Source organism: Saccopteryx bilineata, chromosome 3, assembly GCF_036850765.1.
Source record: "Saccopteryx bilineata isolate mSacBil1 chromosome 3, mSacBil1_pri_phased_curated, whole genome shotgun sequence".
In the NCBI taxonomy this organism is placed as follows: Eukaryota; Metazoa; Chordata; class Mammalia; order Chiroptera; family Emballonuridae; genus Saccopteryx; species Saccopteryx bilineata.
Genome location: NC_089492.1, coordinates 240,940,830 through 240,945,912, shown reverse-complemented (window position 1 = coordinate 240,945,912; position 5,083 = coordinate 240,940,830). Strand labels below are relative to the sequence as shown.

Sequence of the window (5,083 nt, the reverse complement as noted above, 5' to 3'; positions counted from 1 at the left end):
CATCTGAGTTTGCAAATGGGCATACTAAAGTGGCCCTGGCCCAGAGGTCTTTTCATATCCATGTGTCCTCTCCAGGCAAACCCTGCCCTGAGCTCCATTCCTTGGACACCCAGCTATCCCTCGCCTTCACAGGCACCCTAAAGCGAAACAGAGTATGCGCCCACCCCCTGTCACTTCTCTCAAGTGCAAGGCCAAACAGTGACATAGATTGCAGACACCTTAACATAAGTCTCCACGAGTCTTCCCCTTGAACCCACTGCCTGCATTTATTGACACTGCAGGGGACTTTTGCCTGGCACCCTGGTCAGCAAACCTCGGCTCGCAAGCCACATGCGGCTCCCTGGCCCCTTGAGTGTGAGTGTGGCTCTTCCACAAAATACCACGTGCGGGCACTACCTCGATAAGGAATGTACCTATCTATATAGTTTAAGTTTAAAATATTTGGCTCCCAAAAGAAATTTCAATTGTTGTACTGTTGATATTTGGCTCTGTTGACTAATGAGTTTGCCAACCACTGGCCTGGCAGATAACAGCTGAGGATGGCTTCTTTCTGCAACCTGAGCAAACTGTATTCACAAAGTGCTTCTCTGGGTGGCAGCCCCTGGCACAGGAAGAGCCTGGTGAAGTAGGAGATCCCAAGATTGCAGTCTTCACTCTGCTGCATTAGTCACTTTTCCCTCCAGGTCTTAGCTTCCTTGTCTGCAAATAGAAGGAGTCAGCCTAGATGAGAGGCTGCAACATCACCTCCCCTCCGGGATCAGCAAGTAACATACATGACAGTAGCAGCCAACAGGGAGTGTTCAGAACTAGAAACAGAGGAAGCCTGCCACACCTACAAAAGCATTTTCATTTTGAAATTTTAAGAAGTGCTTGTATCTGCAATCTAAATTCATCCTGTGGCTGCTAGTTGTTCATTCTGGCTACTAATTACAGCCCCAATGCAAATGATACAATTGGTATTTCAGTACCTACTTTATTTAGTGGTGGCCCTTTATTTCAGGAGTATTTAGAATGTTTTAAATGAAATTAGTTAAATTAGATGTATTACAAATATGAAAGTTTAGCTGAGCCTCCCTTGGTCATTTCTGGTTAAGCTACCGCCTTTGACATCAGTCCCTTCTGCTTGGGGCGCGTCTAGGCGACCATGTAACTTGTGATGGAGCCGGCTCTCACCTCTCCTGCAGGGTTCAGCCCCGAAGGCAGCATTCAGGACCGCAGTCTGTGGGCAGCTCCTCTGCTCTGTCCAGGAGCTCCTTATCACTAAGGTGACCAACTTTTTTACAATGTAAAGAAGGACAAAAATAAGTTGAAGAAAACAATATTGTAAATAAAAGAAACATTCGTTGCAACAATAATACACTATGCATAATATGGTAAATGCATAATAAAAACATTTGTAATATTTTATATTGTAATTATGCTTACATGCCTATTAATTTTTAATAATTGTAAGAAAAGAGTACTCATTTAGTAAAACTAAATATCAAATAAAACCACTAATTTGGAGTGGTATTCGGGTGTATTTATCATTTCCTAATTTAAAAATGTCTGTTTTATGCAACTATTTAATCAAAATGCATTTTTAATAGATATGGTTTGAAGTTAGATTTCCACTTTAAAACTCGAATTTTGGGAAAATACTTGTAAATAAAATTATATGTATTTGGAAATTATTAAATAGATAATGAATTAATAAAACGTGATTTGTGCTTACCTGACTATGATTGAATATTCACTAAAAAAGAAATTATCGTGAGACTACAATGTCGTATTTGCCGTGTCGTGTTTCAGTAAGAAGTACACAAAGCCATTCGCACTCTCAGTATATCGCACACTCTCTGGCGGTCTCCTGTGCAAAGCACATGCATCTCATAATCACATCTAATTGCACTGTACTGATCTATGACGAATCGTCATGTCAAATACAAATACATCACATCACACACAATGGATCGACTCTGCATTGATTGAATACAGACATTTACAGATTAGTCTTCCAATATCAAAAAGGAGGACATGTAGGAGGACACTTTTCAAGGGAGGACAGAACTTACAAAAGAAGGACTGTCCTCTCTAAAGGAGGACGATTGGTCACCTTATTATCACAGAAGTTTTTATTTCTCTCCCATCTGCCCAGGAAGGATGGTCCTGCCTGCAGCCTCACCCTTCCTCTGCTGTGTAGGACAGGAGGTGGCCAGAGATGCAGAGTTCCATTCAAAGCTGACTCTCCCTAGCAAAAAATTGATGGTGAAAATGCAGCCTTTATGCCTGTGGGGAGCGAGAAAGGAAGCTTCATTGCTCCATGCTCCTCTGGTAGTAACTATGCTTGCCTCTGTCACTACACTTTTCGTACAACATTAGTATTCTTCTTTTTTATGTTGGTTTCTCCCACTAAACCTGTAAGATCCACTAAGGTATTTTTGTGTCTCCAGGATCTAACCCTATGTCTGACACAGCAGACTCAACACATTTTTTATATTAGACCTTACCTATTGTTAATTGCAAGGATGTGGAATTTGTATAAGGTCTACCGGAAAGTTCTGTTCGTTTCTATCACAAGTTTCGACATGTAAGCACAGTTTATTTGGCGCATGTGTGCCTCTCTATTTTTATCACTTAATGTATACATACTGACATAGCAAATTAACTGAAACAAAGTTGATTCACATTAGTCTTATGTGTGAAGCAATAGTGTACCCATGGCTACTGATAAAGTTCATTTACACCAGTGTAATTTTTACAAATTTCAACAAGGAAGAAATGCTACAGAAGTATGTCTGTTGCATCCACCATATTCCCCGGACTTAGCACCCTCCGACTATCACTTGTTTTTGTCCTTACAAAATTTTTTGAAGGGCAAAAAATTCAAAAATGAAGAAGATATCAAACAAGCACTGGTTCAATTTTTCACATCAAAAGATAAAACATTTTTCAAAAATGGGATATACAAATTGCCCTCATGCTGGCAAGAAATCATTAATAACAATGGCAATTATATTATTTAATAAAGTTTATTGATGGTAAGAAAAATTTGTATTTTGTTTTATTCCAAAAATGGACAGAACTTTCCAGTAGACCTTATATAAACACACTAAACATTCTGGGCTTGGGATGAGCATAAACATAATACATATAACTTATAATTATATATATATATATGTATGTATGTATGTTTGACATCTATCTTTTCCACTCCAGTGCATTGCCAGCACCTAGCATAGTCCCTGATATATAGTATGTGCTGCATAAATGTTTTCTAAATGAATGAATGAGGAAAGAAATGCTTTCTACAGAATTTCTATTTCTGTCAGCCTCCCCAGAAAAATTGCCTTGGCTTCCTTGCTTTCTCACACTCACCCACCGGACTCCCCCCTCTTCAGCCATGTGTGGATATGTCTGTGTATCTTTGTGTTGGTTGAGGGTCTGGAAACCTCTAGGCAAAGTTATGTACATACGTGATAAACCAGACTGACAGTTAAATCAGAAAGGCCTTTTTCATAATTTAATTAAATTCCCTTAAATGTAGACATTAGTCAAAGACAACTTTATTGACTGAGTCTAATTGCATATATTTTTTTATACTTTTACTGAAGCCTATTTTTCAAGTCACTTGAAAGACCGCTCCCATTTCTGAAAGGGGATATGCCAAAGCACGGTTTTAATTCATTACCTTTTGGACATACTGTCATTTCCTGGCTAGCACCAATTCGTTACAGAATGTGATAGTGTAATTATTTATGGAAGTTTTAATCCACCTTTCTACAAGAGTTAGTTGCAAGAAAATTCTGAAGATCTGTCTGCCTTTCACTCATTTAGTCAGTTAATCAGTCAGTCAGTCAGTCAACAAACATTTATTGAGTCCCTATTATGTGCTAAAAATACAAAGATAAACAAAACTGTTCTTCAGGAGTACCAAGTTTGATGAGGGAGGTAGATGAATAAATAATAATTTAGTATAATGTGCACAATAAACTAAGAGATATGTACAAAACACTATATTAGCCCAGAGAAGGATAGGGTTGTCTAATGGGGCAGAAGTTAAGGAAAGCTTGACAGAATGATGTGTGAGCTGGGTTATGAAAGGGATAGGAGTGTTCCAAACAAATCAGGTGGGGTAAGGGCCTCCCAAGCAGTATAACCGGCAGAGCAGATTTATCATAAGAGGAAGGAAGCACGGTAGTAGCTAAAACATTGAGTGTCTGAGGTGGAGGAGTGGTGGGTCACACTAAAGAGGGAGCCGGAGGCCAGGAAGAAAAGACCTTCTGAGGGTTTTAGGCATAGGCAGCTTTATACTTTAATAAGATGCCTCTAGCAGTGGTATGAAAAGTGACTGTAAGATGGTAGACTTCATGATTCTAGCTAAAGCCAGACCTCTCTAGCACCTCTGCCCCAACCTGCTATGGACAAGCAGTAAGAAGCCCCTGGATTCAGATTGGAATTACCTGCAGACTGAAAAGAATGATGAACAACACAGTATTTATATATATATATATAAAGATGAAGCCAGAGGGAGAGAGTAACTGAGCTCTTTACTTAAGGTTGATAATAACAGCTGCCAATTCCACAACACTTATGGCAAGTGCTTTCACACACATTGCCTCTAGTCTTCACATCAACTGTGCAAAGGAGGAATTTGTTTTCTCATGTCAGAGATGAAAACTAAGGCATAAAGGGACACTCTTAAAGTCAACCAGCTGGGAAGGAGTAGAATCAAAACTCATACCTGATTCTAGTGATTCTAGTAGTTCCTTCTACCCCTTCACACTGCACACTGACCACCAAATGAGCCTGGGCATATTCACGAATGAAGTGGAACCATTCTGGAATTTAATGAATTACCAAACAACGCTTTGAGCTGACTTTGGGACTTTGGTAGAGAATAGCAAACCTCTGTGTTTTATTTAACTGACGTGACCAGTCCAATCCTACTGTTCCTCCAGGCTAGAACACTCTCTCTGTTTCTCTGTAAGTTAACTCCTACTCTTGCTTCAAAACCCAGCCAAGACATTGCTTCCTCCAGAAGCCTCAGACCTGTCTGAAGCCCCTTGCTGTAGGTTGCCTAATGACTTTGCTTCTTTGCTTT

At 39.7% G+C, this 5,083-nt stretch overlaps 1 long non-coding RNA gene across 1 annotated transcript; it reads right to left on the bottom strand.

The window, feature by feature from the left end:
• Positions 1-393: 393 nt before the first annotated feature.
• On the bottom strand, positions 394-4,777 carry LOC136329039 (uncharacterized). Its single transcript, XR_010730136.1, has 4 exons — positions 4,724-4,777; positions 2,096-2,230; positions 1,174-1,273; positions 394-699 (listed from the first exon to the last, which is right to left on the bottom strand). It is a non-coding gene; the product is annotated as an uncharacterized lncRNA (long non-coding RNA).
• Positions 4,778-5,083: the final 306 nt, after the last annotated feature.